Raw genomic sequence first — 19,429 nt, forward strand, 5'->3', positions numbered from 1 at the left:
TGTCTAAGGTCTCTAAGAAAATGGTTGTGTTGGGTTTTGAATACTGTGGAGTTTGGTACCATAGGCCACACTTCTTCACATTATGTTGTACTGCCAGCCTAGCAAGGAGAGGAAATTAATCCTTTAAGTACCTTGATGAACATGGAAGCAAAGTAAATTGAATTGGGTGGCAGGGATCCCTGCTCCATGATAGAACCTCCTCTCCAGTAACCAGAGGGCTGTTATCACTTAGGGTCAGTGTTGGCTACCCAGACAGGGCTGCACAAGCTCTGAGAAGTTATTCTTTTAGGATTATTTTTCTGGACTAGCACATGTCCTCCAGATATGAGCACTTGTTCAGAGAATAGAGTGTCAGAATGTTAACTTCTAACTCTGACAAATGGAACTGTAATAATTATACCAAGGCTATATAATACTGCTTGAAGTCCTTTTGAATTACAAAAGCATACAGACCCTCTCCCTTCTCTTCATTAGCTTCTCTTCCACAAGGATTTCTTACCATGGATTGGTTTACATCTTTCTCCATCATTGCATGGTTGTGTTCTGCTCCCCCTGCTTTGAGTTGGAAGGTAAGTCAAATTGGCTTGGAAGATGCTGGTTTCTTCATGTTGTGGAGACTTCCTTGGTTCAATTTTTCAGGGACAACCGGCTCTAAATGAGAACTCCTCTACATAGACCACAGTGCATAGAGCCGAAGCAGTCCATGGTAACATGAGAAGGAACTCAGAGGGGAACACAGCGGGAGCTGCACCTGGGATGGGCAATGTGGCTGGACTTGGAAAGTTGAGCAAAAATTTTCCAGGAAGAGATCTTAATGAGAGTGGGGCCACCAATGTCGCTCTTTGCTCTTCATCTGTGGACTTTAGACCTATCCTTAACTGAAAAGGACCTTTTCCTTCACTTTCTCTCCTTTTTGTAGTTATTTCTGTTTATAATTTTAACATAATCCATCTGCCTTTATTTCTCTTAGTTTCTTTGTTTCTCTATGCAGTATCTTGTTTTAGTAGAGAAAGATCTAGATTTGTAGTTGGAAGCCTTGGGTTCTAATCCAAAGTTTACTCTTCCTGGCTGGGTAAACTTTTACAACTCACTTGATCATTTGATATCTCAATTTCATCATTTATAAAATGTGAATAATAATGCTTGCCTCGTAGGAATGTTATAAGGCTCAAATGTACCATGCTAGTGTTTCTTATTGTATGGTCTGCAGATTTTTGATAGAAAATGAAGGAAACATCCATCTTGTGGCTCTGTGAGTGTGGAAAGTTTAGGTTGGGCAAAATATATACAATTCTCACACCTTTAATATGTTAAAATATATTATGATCACCAAAAGGGGAGGATGGTGGGTAGAGTGTATAAAATGCAATATTTTGGTGGCAGGTGCTTTTTACTGCCTACTTGATACCCTTTCCAATTTTCTTCTTTGCTGTAAGAACCCCTACTTCTTCTGGTATCAAATACACCCAGCTCCTTTGCAGCTGGTCTTTGGCAGTTCAGGGCTTGGTACTACAACTCTTACTGTTATCTCTGCTCGTGCAGACTGCAGATAGGAGGTGATGTTTAAGTGGGGCCTTGTGGGATGAGTAGGAGCTTCCACGAAACACAGAAGTGGAGGTAGGGAACTCTGTGCAGAAGGCACAAGGCCCAAAACAGCTCGTGTGTGAGAAGGGCCCAAGCTTACTCAGACCTGTGTCCTGGGTCTGAGTAATAGAGCATTGTGAAAGCAAGGGGTTAGTGGGAAACAACATAAATCATTAGCTTCCTCTTCTCCAGTGACATTATTATTTGCTCACAAGATCATGCTCTGTGACCTCCCTCTGTTATAACTGTGTGCTGTGTTTGGGAAACAGGGCTTTCCCCAGGTCAGCTTCAGACATGCTCTATTTCTCCTTGCTCAAATGCACAGGGAGCAACTGGGAGGAGCAGCTCTCCAACAATAGTGAAGGTGTTCTTTGGTCTTGACTCTACCACTCAGACACTCTTAGGTGCTGCCCCTGGGAGGTGGGGGTGAGTATCTCCTAGTGGAATAAGGCACTGTGAGCTCAAGCCTGATGTTAGCAGCAGCAACCACCACGTCCATGGCCTTTGGTCCCTGTGCCTAAAGGTGGACAGCTTTATAGAAAAATATCAACACAGCAAGCAGGTGGGGATGACAAGTGCTCCCGAGAGACAAGTGCAAAGGCAAGATTATGCCAAACAGACCCCAGAGGCTACGGACACCTGGGTTGAAAAGGAAAGGTGAACTTGGGCACTCTAGAGCAAACTAAAGGAGATTCACTCTGCTTCTGCAGGTACACCCTTGGACTTCAATCATCAAATCTATTTCAGAGGGAATTTGTCCCACTCCACCCAATCTGAGTCAGGTGTCCTCCTCTGGGCTAACCCATACCTCAGCCCCTGTTGTAGCAGACACCTGCCCTGTTCTGCTGCTCCCTTCACAAGGCTGTGGGCTAGGGCCCTCTTCACACTGAGGACTCGTGCCTCAGTTTCCCCAGTACCTCATAAAAGAAGTGCCCAAGGAATGAAGGAATGCATTTATTCTAAACATTTCAACAGCATTCAGGCCCAGTTTCCTAGGTTTAGTATCATCATCACCACTCTCCACACTCCTTTATTAATTAAAATGACAACAATTTTAATTTTTAATCTATGACTAGCTATCATATTGCAAAGACCAGTTCCACCCCAATGTTCATTACAGCACTATTTACAATAGCCAAGACATGGAAGGCAACCTAAATGTCCATTGACAGAGGAATGGATAAAGAAGATGTGGTACATATACAAGTGGAATATTAGCCATAAAAGAATTAAATACTACCATTTGCAGCAACATGATGGGCCTAGAGATTATCATACTAAGTGAAGTAAGTCAGACAAAGACAAATATCATATCATATCACTTATATGTGGAATCTAAAAAACATGATACAAATGAACTTATTTACAAAACAGAAACAGACTCACAGACTTCGAAAACAAATGTATGATTACCAAAGGGAAAAGGTGGGGAGGAGGGATAAATTAGGAGTCTGGGATTAACATATACACACTACTATATATAAAATAGATTATCAATAAGGATCTACTGTATAGCACAGGGAACTCTACTCAATATTCTGTAATAATATATATGAGAAAGAATCTGAAAAAGAATCGATATATGTATATATATAACTGAATCACTTTGCTGTACACCTGAAACTAACACAAAATTGTAAATCAACTGTACTCCAATATAAAATAAAAATTAAAAAAAGACCAGTTCCTTCACTACTTATAATAAGCCAAGTGTCACCCCATTGTTTATGTCTGTCATGCCCTGCATTGGAGAAGGTGTACAGTTGACAAAGGCATTTCACACACAGGGTTCCAAAGTGGTTCTCATAATATCCTTAGTCCAAGAAGAAGCTGTCATTCTGTTCGTAGGCAAGGCACCTGAGGCTTAGGGAGACTAGTGGTCTCCCCTGCTCAACACTATGGGTGTGTGGACGGCTGAAACTTGATTCCCCCTTCTCCTAAGGCCCCGCTCAGTAGGCCTTCTGCTCCATTTGCTGCCTCACCCAAGTCAAGGGTGGTTATTATACATTTATTCCTTTAATAATAAAGGTGACTAATTACCAATTTTCTCTGTCTTGATGGTTTGAATCCTTTAACAGGCAAATAAGCAGAAATGCACCAAAAGGAAAATTATTGCTCTTCTTTAAACTAAAAAGGAAGTGATTATTATAATAATGGTGATGATGTGGTCAGGCTCTCTTCCATTCCCTCAGCAGTGTTTGATGCCTCACTGTTTATACATCTTCAGATGTTCTTCCTAAGTCTTCCCGTGTGAAGTAATGCTGCTTACAGCCTTGGAATCTCAGTGAGAGAATATGGTTTGAAAATAAAATTTAAAAGTATTTTCTTCTCAAAATTTAGAAGATTGAGAGGTGGGAAAGATCAAATACTTGAGTAAACAAGGCAGAGCAAAACAGTTAAAACACATTATAATCTTGGGATTTTTTTTCTTTTTGACATTTGTCACATTCCTCATTTCATGTTCATGCTTGTTACTGAACATTATTGCCTCTGAATGTCCTGATCACATGCTGAAACCAACCTGACCATCCAGCATGAAATTTTTACCTAGGATTCAAGAGATGAGGTGAACCCTGTTTCAGATCTCCGTGCCAATTTCTGCACTGGCTTTGGGGTAACAAATCTGGAAGCAGAAGTTAACAAACTGCTTTCCATTTTTACTCCCCTAAAGGATTAGCCCCTGCCTTCATCCCGAGGGGCCTTAATGTGAAGCTTTAGAGATTGCTTCTGATGCTATTTTCTATGTGCTATTTTCTGGGTGAAACCAGGGGTAAGCACTTTAGAAGACCCATAAAAGCCGTGTAGAGTCCTCCCATTCCTCAGGACTCTGAACTGTCAGCTGCTAAGGAATATGCAATTTGAGTCATTTCTACTCCCAAGCCTGACTTCCCTTCAAGGAGAGGAGAAAGAAGTCCTCTTGGGCCCTTGTTGGCGACCAAGCTTGGGAGCGATAAGGCCCCTCTTCCCTCAGGTAGCCTCCTGTGGATGGAGAACCTGAACCCCACCGTGAAGCTGAAGCTGGCAGTCACTCTCCAGACCTCCCTGACAGTTCAAGGGATCCATCAGCTGCCGAGCATGGTGTGCCATGGGAACCCTCCCAGCAGCTTTGATCCCAAACCATGTGTGTTTTTGAATTGGCTTGCAGTGGAAGGAGCGTAATAATATCAATGAGGCCCAAAGCACCCAGGGAAATGGGAATCCTTTGTCTCTTGGAGCCAAGGACAAGGAACCTCAGGGCTCAGAGAAGCCTTGATGGCTGTCCATTCCATCCTCCCATGGCCCACCATGTGGCATCTGGCTTGTACACCTCTATAGGTAAGGAGTGCTCTGCTTGATCCCTCCCTTCTCACTCATCCCACCCCATCCCATCCAGAAGCAGTCTGACTCTCTGAAAGTTCTCCATTCAATTCAACAAAATCCAACAAACCTGTACTGTGTACTCCAGGCCAGGCACCGTGTTAAGCACTGGGGATGTGGCAGTGAACTCCCAAGCTATCTACCCCTAAGTGTCCCAGACGAAACCCTCCTACTTCTTCCTCCCTTCTACAGCTGTGCTCATATTTGAAAACAGGGATCATGTCCACAGGTTCTAGTCTTCTTTGCTGCAGACTTAACATCCTGTGTCCTGTGCTTCTCTCATGTTCCTCTTTGTCTATATCCTCCTGAAATTTGCATCTAGAAGGGAACACATATGGCTGGCCTAGGATCGAAGGGGTGTTATTGGACTTTATAATATGGCCCTACAGCAAGATGGTGCCTTAGCCAGTCATATCTCAGAATGTGGATCACAATATTGATTATAGATGGAACTGAATTTGGGATACATATGAGAAATATCAGAAAGAAATCTCTACCCTCTCCCACCAGTCTGACACCCCGTTATTCCCAACTCCTTTGATACCTTTTTTTTTATAAACATCTTTATTGAAGTATAATTGCTTTACAATGGTGTGTTTGTTAGTTAATTGACTTAATAGAAAAGTCAGTGATCAGTCTCCAGGGGCTTTTTGAACATGCTCTGGGTTCCTACTGGGAACCTCTCCCCAGGCAAGAATCACAGAGTTATAAATTTCTATACTTTAGGCCCCAAAGTATAGAAATTCTATTCACAATGTTCCCCAGTCTGCTTTGCCCTAGAATCTACTCTGTCTTCCTGATAAGTACCTCCTATGTGCATGCAGGGCTGGGGCTGGGGGAAGGGGTTAAAGGAGTAGTTTCGCTCCATCCCTCTCTCCATATAGAGCAATTCTGAGCGCTTGGACGCTCCTGCCCTTCCTGACTGCAACCATACCATGGATTCACTGGACTATTGGCTCTGCTCTGTGACCTCCTGCTTCTGAAAAGGAGGTGATTCTTTCTGACCCTTTCCTCTGCCTCAGGTGGTCTGGCAGGGAGCAGGAGAGTGTGTGGGGGGTGGTAGCAAGGCTCCATGTCTGATTCCTCCCAAGCACTCAGTATAGTGCTCAGCACACAGTAGGTGCTCAGTAAATTTTTACTGAATGAATGAATGAGTGAATGAATGAGTATTAAGTAACTGATGTTACCATGAGGAAGCTGTATTCTCTCTCAGGTCTCTCTGGGTACTCTTTTATCTTCTGATGGGGACCAAGTGTTAGAGGAGAGCCCTTCTTCCTCAGCAAGGAAGGGGAGGTGAGCATTTTTGAATACCTGGTATGTGCCAGGAACTTTACATATATTACCTCAGGAAGTCCTCATAGGAACCCTTTGAAGCAGGTATGACTGTCTTCATTTTACAGATGAGGAAACTGAGGTTCTGATTGGTAAATCACTTGCTCAAGGACAATAAAGCCGATAAGTAGCATGATAGGACTTAGAATACCTCAGTCTGTCTGGCTTCAAAGACTTGGTTGTCTTTACACTGCACCAAATTGACCTCTTGATAGGGTTGTGGTGAGAACTGGTCAGGCTTCTGCATCAGGCCCACAGCCTGATATCAACAGTTTTCCCCAGGACACACACCTGAGTAGGCCCTTGGTGTCTGGCCCTTAGCACCCACCTCGTACCAGGTCATCTTCTTGGGCCATCTAAAACATGTGGAGGCCTGAGAGCCGCTGCTTACCGTGGTCTGGGCAGAAGATCATATCCTAGTCTACAGGGTGTTCAGCTTGATTTCCCAGACTGGCTGGTGACCATGTGAACGTAAATAGGAATAGTCCCCTGGAGAGGCCTATCCTTCTGTAACTGTAGAAGGCAGGCAGAGCATCTTCTGAATGTCCCCAAGAACATTTGTCTTTTCCAACTGAATGATCTGGAGATGCTGCTTGCCTTTCTCATTTCCTCACTCCAGAGTGATTTGAAGATCAAAAAGTTCTAGAAACATATTGGCCCAGTTTATCTGTGTGGGCTCAGGCCTCTTTGTGCTGAGATTCCTGGGGCCTCTGGGAGAGTTTCAGCATTGAATCCTAGGAGTATGGCCTGCAGGACCCAAGCAGACTTGAGTTCAAATGCTCCAGAGTGATGCTAGGACCAGTGCTTACTAGCTGCCTCAATTTCCTTTTCTGAAAACTAGGGGTAAAGATGCCTATTGGAGTATTGGAGTACATTGATGCTAAATAGATATCATTATTTGTGTTGATGTTGAATTGGAGCTAGAAGGTCCTTTAGATGTCAGCCTGTAATTCGACTAAACTGTTTTCCAACTCACCTTTATATAGTATTTTTTTTACAATCGAAGGTGGGTATTTTTGGTATTACTATTATTTATATACATTATGGGAACACAAAATCTTAAAAGAGGTTCAGTGAGTTACTCACCATCTTTCTTTTAGTGCAGAAGAGTGGAGTGGTAAAGAGTGGTAAGGCTCTGTAGTCAATTCTACTGCCCTTGAGCAAGTTATCATCTCTGTGCCTCAGTATCCTCATTTATAAAAATGGGATAATTCCCCTCATGGAGTTAGTTATAAGGATTAATTGAGTTAACACTGTAAAGCATTTGGAATAGGCATAGAGTGAGCACTCAGTTGAGCCTTGATTGGAAGGACACATGGCCAGCGAGCAGAGGACTGGGACTCAAAGCCAGTTTGGATTCCACACACCACCCACTTTCTGCTTCCCTGGACCATCCCTCACCCAAATGCTACTTTCTTTTTTGTTTGTTTGTTTGTTTTTTAGAATTTGCCTTTTATTGATATATTTGTTTAACATCTTTATTGGAGTATAATTGCTTTACAATGGTGTGTTAGTTTCTGCTTTATAACAAAGTGAATCAGTTATACATATACATATGTTCCCATATCTCTTCCCTCTTGCATCTCCCTCCTTCCCTCCCTCCCTATCCCACCCCTCTAGGTGGTCACAAAGCACCAAACTTTCAAAATGAAAGATTTTGGTACGTTCCAGCCACAGCATGCCTCCTATTATTCACCTCCCCAACCCCTGTCTCTCCACCTCTGCCCCTCCCCCAACCTCCTACTTTATTTGTTTTTAATAGATGAGGAAATCCAGAAAGGTTAAGCAACTAAGTCTTAACATAGTTTGTGGCAACCCAGGATTACCATTGGGCTCCTGACCTCTAGACTGTTACTCTTTTAGTGAACCCAATATCTAAAAATTAAGAAAAGAATGAGATACACCCACACACGGAGTGAAATAGCATATCTTGAATTTCATTCGTGTCTCCAACGAACACTCATAACTCTCGTGATCAGTAATTCATTCCAACAGTTATGATTTCTCCACGTGTGATTCAGCATATATTAATAGTGGCAAGTAAACAGGGTTTTGGAGTCTCCATGGGAAAAGCACTTCCTTAGAAGTTCTGCATGACTGAGCTGCCGCACATGCTTCTCCTGGATAGTGCCTGGAATTCTGGATTACATTTGTTCAGTTCCACATCCCCTTTTCCACCTCCCCAAGGGTAGGACAAGTGCAGGCTGGGTTGGTGAGAGATCTGCGTGTCAGATAGAGGGAAGATGGTCCTAGTGGCTCTCTGGAGGGTATGCTGAGGAGGGCTGGCTCATTTGCTGGAATTCCCGAATAAAAACACACACAAAAAACCTATCATCACATTGGTATAGAGTTCTTACTTTTCAAGTTGGAGTTCCTGGAGCCTGTTTCCTCCTGCTGCAACACACAGTGTTTCTGTGAGTGGGAACTCCTAGTGCCAAGAGAAGATATATGGATAAGCTTGGGAAGTAACTTTGGCATTCAAGGTGACCCTGTAGCATTTAACCTTAGCCTACCTTTGCAATTTACCTTGCATGACATTCCTTCATACACCCTGTCTTCCAGCCAAGGTGAACGGCTCATCTTGTCCATGCCTTGGTGGCCTCCCTGCCTTTGCCCAGACAGGCCTCTTTCTCTGGAATATTTTCTTGGAATGCCTGAACTCTTCATCTCTACTAGCCTGATCCTACCTAGTCTTCAAGATGTAGCTCACATGCTGCCTCCTGACATCCTGTCTGATCTCTGGAAGTGATGCTTCTTCTTCCAGCCACTCAAAGGCTTGTGTCATTATTCATTCAGCAAATATTTATTGAGTTCCTCCCTTGAACCAGGTACTATTCTAGGTATTTCAGGTACTTCAGTGAACAAAGATCCCTGACTTTGGAGAGTTTACCTTCTGGTATTTCGCTTAATTTATTGCTAATGCTGGATAGATGTAGGCCTCCTGACAGACATTATGCCACCCAAGGTCAAATTGATGTCATGTCTGATACCTCTATGTATCCTTTCAATGGCTTCTTATTGCTCTTGGTATAAGCACGTAAGTGCTGAGCATTTCTACTTGACCTTCTTTGGATCCAGCCTCACTTCATCTTATTTTCCTTCTAGTATTCTCTATTCCTGCTTTCTTTTGGTTTCCTCTACTTACTCTGCTGCAGTGCCTTTACACATGCTTTCCTTCTGAATGGAATGCTCTTCCCATTCCTCTCTACTTAGTTACCTTCAAATCTCAGTTGAAACATTATTTCCTGAGGAGAGCTTCCTTGGTCTCCCTGACTAAATTAAATACCTTGACACTTTAGGATATCATACCAGTCACTTATCACATTTGTCAGTTTACTTGTATCCATGACTATTTCACTCAATTCTGTCTCCCATTTCAGATGGTAACTCACAGGCAGAAGTGGTGCCTATTTTTGTTTATCATTTGCAGCCCAGCACCTAGTAAGGGAGTCAATAAGTATTTGTTGAATGAATCAATGCATGGATATCCCCTAGATATCATATATGCCGAATTATTCACGACGTGCTCACACAATAGATAGTGCATTGTACTTCTATCCACAATGGGCTCAGTTGTAAGTGCTCTGTTCTTGCCTATACATTTTTGGTTGTTTGAACATCTGTCCTAATTTGAGTTTCAGAAAACATAGCCACCCTGACTGTAATAATGCTCTGTGCATAGAGAAGGTGCTCAATATATTTTTATGATTGCTAATTAAATAAATAAATGAATTCAAAGTTTGGTAGAATGAGGAGGTTATTGGGAGTGAGAATCACATATTAGAGGAAATTTTGTTGTAGCTAAACCTGACAGTAGTATGTCTGTTAAGATATGGATGCACACATTTCAGAAAGGCTCATCAAAGGTGATCCAGGCCGGCTAGAGGTCTGTTTATATTGTGTCAACGATGGATAAGGTGGATCTTCCTAGAATTGCCACTTGAGGCATACAGAGTTTTACCTAAAGACCTTGCAGTCAGTGTAGAAGACTAGTCAAAGTGGAAGATAAAGTTTTCTTTTATGTGAGAGGAAAAAGTAGCATTGGGTAGTAATTCTTTCCTCTCTTGCTATTTGCTCTCTTAAAATAAATCAATAATAATATCTTAAGTTCACAGAATAAGGGAAAACAGTTGTCAGTTTACAAAGCAAGTTCACATCTATTAGCTTATTTTTATTATTATAATATTCCAGCAAGAGTGATATCATTGTTACCATTTTTTTTAACAGATAAGGAAATTGAGACTCGGAAATCTATTCTCAAGGACATGTGGCTGTTGTGTCAGCCAGGATTGTCTAAGTTATGTTATGGTAACAAGAATTCCAAAACCCCTGAGTGTGACAAAGGTTTGTTTTCTTGCTCACGCTGTTTGTTTATTGTGTGTTGGCTAGGGAGCTCTTCACCATGCCTCATTCAAGCATACAATGTTTTCTCCTACTTCTGTGCCTTTCCACATGCTATTCCCTTTACCTGTTATCCTCTTCTTCCTTATCTATCTGGTAAACTTTTACTTGTTCTTCAAGAATTAGATGAAGCTTCACATTTTCTTTTCTTTTTTAATAGCTGACAAATAGAAGGTTTATGTTTATTAGAACATTATGTTACCCCATTGTCTATACATCAGGAAGTAGATACATCTCCTTTCTCTCTTCTTTACAGAGTCAAGCAATATATGTTAGCAAGATACCAAGACACCAGTGGCAAAATCTTGGGGAAATCTTGGTTCCTAATGCAGGAGTGTATGTAAACAAAAAGATGAACAGAAATCTATCAGCTGCCATTGGTCAAATAGCTGAAAAGATTGCACTGCAACACAACAGACATCCCTAGATTCCTTAGCCTGATTAGTATTAGCTAACCAGGGTGCCTTAGATTTTCTACTGGCTAAATAAATAGGTATTTGTGCTATTGCCCAACACTTATGGGTTATTTTTTTAATTTAATTTTTATTTTACATTGGAATATAGTTGATTTACAATGTTGTATTAGTTTCAGGTGTACAGCAAAGTGATTCAGTAATACATATACATATATCCATTCTCTTTCAGATTATTTTCCCATATAGGTTATTATAGAATATTCAGTAGAGTTCCCTGGGCTATACAGTAGGTCCTGCTGATTATCGATTTTATATATAGTAGTGTGTATATGTTAATCCCAAACTCCTAATTTATCCCCTCCCCCCATTTCCCTTTTGGTAACTGTAAGTGTGTTTTCGGAGTCTGTGAGTCTGTTTCTGTTTGGTAAATAATTTCATTTGTATACTTTTTTCTTGAAAACCTTCACTGAATTGGGCTGAAATGGTTTTGAGCCTGACATTCACACAGTTCTCTGGACTTAACGCCATCAGATTATCCTGCCATTGATGGTTTACTTGACCATCAACTTTGTGCTACAAAGTAGATTTTGTGCCTCTTGAAGGATAGTACTGTGCCTTGGTTATTTCTCCATTCTTAGTGACATTCATGAAGCCTGACTCCAAACAAGTGCTAATTGAATGAAGAATGACTTAAGCATGGTTGAGAGTTCAGCTTGAGAGAAAGTTGAGAATGGTGGACTGTCCACTATACTCATTTATACTGCAGTTCCAGTATGGTGTTTAATTTTGAGAAACTGGACCCTGTGAGGCATGTCAATTTGATTTACCTGTAAATTGTATTCCAGAGTAGTTGAGCCGTATTAAGCTATTGATCAAGATGTTTAAGATTGACATTTAAACCCTGATGAAAACCTACCAAGTACAACTGTTTTTAAGACTAATTCATACAAAGCTTCTTGCTCCTGGCAATAATAGATCATCAAAACTAACCACGTCTCAAGACCATTCTGTCTAAATAAATTCGAGTAAAATTTAACCTGTCAGTTTTCTCAAAAGTTAGTTGCATCTTTTTTGTTGCTTTTGGATAGCTCGATACATTGTTGTTTTTCTTTTCTGTCATAGCTCTGGACTTTGACAGGTCATTGTTTATAATTTGGCAGGTCTCTTTGGAAATACACGTGTTGACTGATTAATTACAAAGGTTTAAAGTATGAACCTTCAGTAAATGGGGAGCAGTGATTTTTTTTAAATGAGTTTTCTCATTACATCCCATTAGCATCATATTCAGAGTGCAGTAGTTGTTAGAAAAACAATGGGCACATGTTCCAGGCTCTCTCCAAAACTGGTGTGGGCATTTCAACTTTAGGGGACTGTGTGTGATTTCAGTAGGGCACTGCAGATATGGTGAAGCTAGATATTCCTATGTGGGCACACCCAGAATATGAATGTGGGCAGAAAAACAGGCCTTCGTTTTTGAACCCCAGACTGAACCAGAGCCTGGGGTGCTAAGAGCATCTGTGATGCTTAGAGGTCTTCTGGTTCATTCTTAGGTTGCAGAAGTAGGAGAATGACTCTGGTTTTGGAGTCAAAACACTGGAGCCCATATCCCCCCTTTTCCTGCTTGTTTTGTCAAAGATTGATCACACAAGAGTTGTCTTTGATTTCTTGCTGGCCAGCAGCCTTTGGCTCAGGGTTTAATAGGCTGAGGATGCCTGTAGGGGGGAATCGTTTTCGACTGAAGTGAATTTTGCCATGCAAATGTTCCTGGTGCATGGTCCTCTGTGATCCTGTGCAAGTTGCTTAAATTCTCTTAGACATGGTGTCCTTGTTTGTTAAAAGGAGGAGGATAACATTAACCTTACAGGGAGTGGCATCTGTAATGTGTCTGGCCATACTGGTGTTCACTAATGGTCAGTTCCTTTTGCAGTCTTTCCCTAGTGTTTGGGGTGGAAGAGACTGATTTAATTACACTTCCTCTCTTCTCTGCAACTCTCAGTTCACACGAAGCCATTCATGAAAGGGAGAGGAGAGGCCATCTGGGTCAACCCCAGCACCTAGTATGTGAATCTGGGTGGGGTGCTATGTTTTGTGTCTCCAAAGGTTGACATGTTATGGTTAAGAATACTTACACTGAATGCTGGATAGCTGAAATGTTGACTGACATTGGGAAACTAAAAAAAAGTTTAATTTTATTTGCTTTTGTTATTGGCATTGTGATTCCTGATTCCACTAAAAACCAAAATTAGAGATTTCATGGTACTACTGTAAAGAGACTTTTGAAGGTATTTTTGGTTAGTGAAACCACAGAGTACAGGAACTATCCTAAGGACTTTTTTTCCCTTGTGATATTGGAAAGTAGATTTTTATAAGGGATATTCATCCAAATGCCTGTCTGGCTCTTTCCAAATGTTCCAGCTTATCATGGCTTCAGTCATCCTCTGGCATTTTCTTCCATCAATATAAATTGAAAGCTTAACGTACAAAGGAAAGAAAAAAAATAATAACCCAAGTTCTAGGACCATCTAAAATGTCTGAATATTTCTTGCTTCAAATAGCAGGGAAAAAATAAGGTTATTTCTTTCTCTGTTCAGCTTCAATCTAAAGAGATCATGTTCAGGTCAGGATTTTTGATATTTCCCAGACTTTCCTATAGTTCTTGAATACATCTTAGAGCATAAAGCACTGGAAATTTCTGTATGAAATATTTATAAAAACTTTTTTTTCCTTATAGTTGATTTCTAGTCTCATAGCGTTGTGGTTGGAAAAGATGCTTGATATGATTTCAATTTTCTTAAACTTACCAAGACTTGTTTTGTGGCCTAGCATGTGATCTGTCCTGGAGAATCTTCCATGTATGCTTGAAAAGAATGTGTATTTCTACTGCTTTCAGATGGAATGCTCTCTATATATTAATTAAGTCCATTTGTGCTAATGTGTCATTTAAATCCTATGTTTTCTTATTGATTTTCTGTCTGGATGATCTGTCCATTGATGTTAGTGGGGTGTTAAAGTCCCCTACTATTATTGTGTTACTGTCAGGTTCTCCTTTTATGTCTGTTAATATTTGCAAAATATACAAACACATGTAGGCTAAACAATATGCTGCTAAACAAAAAATGGATCACTGAAGAAATCAAAAAGGAAAGAAAAAAAATCTAGACAAATGAAAATGAAAACACAATGATCCAAAAACTGTGGGATGCAGCAAAAACAGTTCTAAAAGGGAAATTTATAGTGATACAAGCTTACCTCAGGAAACAAGAAAAATCTCAAATAAACAACCTAACCTTACACCTAAAGCAACTAGAGAAAGAAGAATAAACAAAGCCCAAAGTTAGTAGAAGGAAAGAAATCATAAAGATCAGAGCAGAAATAAACGAGAGACTAAAAAAAACAATAGAAAAGATCATTGAAGCTAAAAGCAAGTTCTTTGAAAAGATAAACAAAATTGATAAACCTTTAGCCAGACTTATCAAGAAAAAAAGGGAGAGGGCCTAAATCAATAAAATTAGAAATGAAAAAGGAGAAGTTACAAATGACACCACAGAAATACAAAGAATCATAAGAGACTACTATGGATAACTGTACACCACTAAAGTGGGCAACAAATTCTTAGAAAGGTACAATCTCCCAAGACTGAGCCAGGAAGAAATAGAAAATATGAACAGAACAATTACTAGTTCTGAAATTGAATTGGTAATTAAAAAGCTTCTAACAAACAAAAGTCCAGGACCAGATGGCTTCATAGGTAAATATTACCAAACATTTAGAGAAGAGTTAACACCTACCCTTCTGAAACTATTCCAAAAAATTTCAGAGGAAGGAACACTTCTGAACTCATTCTATGAGGCCACCATTGCCCTAATACCCAAACCAGAAAACGATACCACACACAAAAAAGAAAATTACAGGCCAATGTCACTGATGAACATAAATGCAAAAATTCTCAACAAAATACTAGTAAACTGAATCCAACAATACATTAAGAGGATCATACACCATGACAAATGGGATTTATCCCAGGGATGCAAGGATTTTTCAGTATTTACAAATCAATTATTGTGACATACCACATTAACAAATTGAAGAATAAAAATCACATGATCATCTCAATAGATGCAGAAAAAGCTTTTGATAAAATTCAACATCCATTTACGATAAAAACTCTCCAGAAAGTGGGCATAGAGGGAACATAGCTCAACATAATAAAGGCCATATATGACAAACCCGCAGATAACATCATACTCAACTGTGAGAAGCTGAAAGCATTCCTTCTAAGATCAGGAACAAGACAAGGATGTTCACTCTTGCCAGATTATTAAAAATTAATTTTTATTGGAGTATAGTTGCTTTACAATGCTGTGTTAGTTTCTTCTCTACAGCAAAGTGAATCAGTTATACATATACATATAGCCACTCTTTTTTAGATTCCCTTTCCATTTAGGTCACCACAGAGCACTGAGTAGAGTTCCCTGTGCTATACAGCATGTTCTCATTAGTTATCCATTATATATATATATTAGTGTATATATGTCAATCCCAGTCTCCCAATTCATCCCACCCCCTCTCGTCCAACTTGTGGAAGAAATGTGGTATATATACAGCATGGAATATTACTCAGCCATAAAAAGAGTGAAATAATGCCATTTGCAGCAACATGCATGGACCTAGAAATTATCATACTATGTGAAGTAAGTCAGATAGAGAAAGACAAATGTCACATGATCTCACTTATATGTGGAATCTGAAAAAATGATACAAATGAACTCATTTACAAAACAGAAATAGACTCACAGACATAAAAAACAAACTTATGGTTACTGAAGGGGAAAGTAGAGGGGGTAGGGATAAATTAGGAATTTGGGATTAACAGATGCACAGTACTATATATAAAATAGATAACCAACAAGGACCTAACATAAAACATAGGGAACTATATTCAATATCTTGTAATAATCTATAAAGGAAAAGAATCTGAAAAATAATATATATATATGAATTACTTTGCTGTATACCTGAAACATTGTAAATCAACTCTACTGTAATAACAAATAAATTATAAAGGACAAAATAGGGCTTCCCTGGTGGCGCAGTGGTTGAGAATCTGCCTGCCAATGCAGGGGACACGGGTTCGAGCCCTGGTCTGGGAAGATCCCACATGCCGCGGAGCAAGTAGGCCCGTGAGCCACAATTACTGAGCCTGCGCGTCTGGAGCCTGTGCTCCGCAACAAGAGAGGCCGCGATAGTGAGAGGCCCGCGCACTGCGATGAAGAGTGGACCCCACTTGCCACAACTAGAGAAAGCCCTCGCACAGAAACGAAGACCCACCCAACACAGCCATAAATAAATAAATAAATAAATAAATACTTTTTTAAAAAAAAAAGGACAAAATAAACACAATTAATGAAAAAAATAAAGTTGCTGCTGATCAGAATGAAAAAAAAATACTAAAAATAGAACTACCATATGACCTAGTAATTCCACTCCTGGGTATATATCCAAAAAAACCAAAAACACTAATTTGAAAAGATACATGCACCCCAATGTTCATAGCAGCATTATTTATAATTGCCAAGATATAGAAGCAACCATCATCATTCAACAGATGAATGCATAAAAAAACTCTGGTATATATATGTGTGTGTATATATATATATATATATATATATACACACACATATATATATATTATGGAATGCTTCTCATTCATAAAATAAGAACAAAATTTTGCCATTTGCAGCAATATGGATGGACTTGGAGAGCATTATTCTAAGTGAAAAAGTCAGATAGACAAATACTGTATATCACTTATATGTGGGATCTAAAAAAATACAACAAACTACTGAATATAACAAAAAAGAACCAGACTTACAGGTATAGAGAACAAACTAGTGGTTACCAGTGGGGAGGTGGAACAGGGGTGATATAGGTGTGGAGGAGTGAGAAGTACAAACTATTGGGTATAAGATAGTCTACTAGGATGTATTGTACAACATGGGGAATATAGCCAGTATTTTGTAATAACCCTAAATGGAGTGTAACCTTTAAAAATTGTATTAAAAAGTTGTCATACCCTTACCCCTAAAGGAATAAAACATCCAAATAGCAATGTATATATCAAAACCAACATAAAGTAGTATCTTAACAGTGAACATGTAGCACATCTGATTTAACCATAGAATATTTGCCATCAGTATACATCAAAACTGTTACATGAACAAGCCATAAGTAACTTTAGCATTCCTCTAGTCTTTCAAGCATAATGCTATATTTACTGAGATATTTTTAGTATGCAATTCAGATTGCCTTGATTTTGCCAGAACTATAAACACTGTTGGGTAAAATCCCTAAGAAAATAGCATATTTTGAGTGAATCCAAATTCTAGGCATGAAATATGAGCGATAAAACTTGAAATCCTGTTTTCTTCTTTTTCCCCTCCCTCCCTCCCTCCCTCCCTCCCTCCCTTCCTTCCTCCCTCCCTCCCTCCCTCCCTCCCTTTCTTTCCTTTCTCTCTCCCTTCATTCATTCTTTCCTTCCTCCCCTCCCTCCCTCCTTTTCTACCTCCCTCCTTCCTTCCCTCTCTTCCTTCTTTCCTTCTTTTTTTTTTTTTTAATTTTTTTGGTGCTTGCTCCCAGAAAGCTGTGCCACATTTCTAAAAAAGATTTCTCACCCACTCACTGGTTGATAGCACTAATTCATCAACTGTAATATTTTCACTAACTTCAGGTTGTCATGAAAACTATCCCAAACTTGGAAGTAGGAAAATGAGGTTACTGTATCTTCTGTCATGACAGTGTCAGTGCAGTTCAATAGACTTTCTATTGACTGAGCTGTTCTATAGCTCTATAGGGACACCATGGTGACTAGTAGGTTTTTGTCCGGTAGAGAGGCAAATAATTTCTATTTGGCGGAAAAGATAGCCCCAAAGATGAAGGGCTATGGCCATGTTGGACAATGGCCAGTTTTGTATCTAAATGCAGAGATCTATTATTTATTGCCTATGTGTACCTAACTTCTCAAATACTTGTTATAGCATTTATTAGTTCCCTCATACATTCATTTTATATTTATTGGAGTCTGAAAACGTACCTGAACAGTATGTGTGATGTTTTATTTATCTTTTAAGAGAAAGTATATTTGATATTTATTTATATTGGTAGAATTAGTAAATCTATAACATCCAGTGAGCTACAAGTTAGCATTGACTAATATCAGGGAGCCAAGGTGATCTCTATAGAAGTTTCCATACATTGTCTTATACCTGGTAAGTGCTCAATGGATGTCTTATTGTTTCTGTTATTATTGCTAATGGAAAGACAAGTAGATGGAGGCCAACTCAATGTGAAGCACTCTTGTCTGGTGGTGCAGTCAGCTTTAACCCAATTGTTACTATCTTGGGCCAGAGGATGGAGATAAGAAGGAAGTACCATGGGAACATGGATAAATAAGTCTAAAGAAATTCCCTGTATATTAAAATATATTTTAACATACATTTAAAGGAAGAAAAGGCCAGCAAATAAATAGCTTTGAATAGAAAACCAGAAGCTTATGAAAATAAGTATATAGACACATTTGAGAATTCTTCGAAAGAAATTGATATTGGAGTATGTTTGAGGATAAAATAACTATTAAAAACTTGAAAAATTAAATACTCTCTTTCTTAAAAAAATTTAGACCCTCTCCCCATCAGAGTTAAAAAGCGGTGATAACTCTATCATGAGAGACTCATGAAAATTCAAAGCTTGATAGATTTTCAGAAATTAGCTCTTATAAGAGGCTCGTATATACCAGAATTGCCTAGGGACAGTGTTAAAAATACAAATTCCTAGCCCCAGCCTAAGACTTACTGAGTTAGAATCTTTAGAGAGTGGATCCAGGAAAGTAAGGGTGTGTGTGTGTGTGTGTGTGTGTGTGTGTGTGTGTGTGTGTTACGAATTTTAATATGCACCCAGAGGATTTGGATGTGCATTTGAGTCTGGGAACCACTGGTGGGGAGATCACTCTATGGATGAACATCTGAGGTCTACAGCAGTCGAGGACCTCTGCTGATTTTGTTGTACAAGGCTTCTCTTGTTGGCATACCTTAGGCACCAATGTGCATCTTTCAGAACTATACAATCCTTACCTAAAATTACTCAATTGAGGGGAAGTGAGCTGCACCATTATCCCAAGGGCCCAATATTGGCCAGGTCTGAACTTAAACCTCCTCACTTTTTCAAGGTAATTTGTGTGTTTGTCTAACTTCCTAGGAACTCTTCTACTCTGAGGAGTAAAAACCATTAACAAAATGTCCAGAACATATGAAATTTCTGTAAGGCAAGTTGGCTTTGCCAATAAG

General features: G+C 39.6%; 1 pseudogene; it reads left to right on the forward strand.

Moving 5' to 3' along the window:
- The first annotated feature begins 2,152 nt into the window (after positions 1–2,152).
- LOC132357075 (glutathione peroxidase 1-like) overlaps positions 2,153–19,429 on the forward strand; it is a 110,556-nt pseudogene continuing 93,279 nt past the window's right edge.

The sequence above is a fragment of the Balaenoptera ricei genome, chromosome X, assembly GCF_028023285.1.
Source record: "Balaenoptera ricei isolate mBalRic1 chromosome X, mBalRic1.hap2, whole genome shotgun sequence".
In the NCBI taxonomy this organism is placed as follows: Eukaryota; Metazoa; Chordata; class Mammalia; order Artiodactyla; family Balaenopteridae; genus Balaenoptera; species Balaenoptera ricei.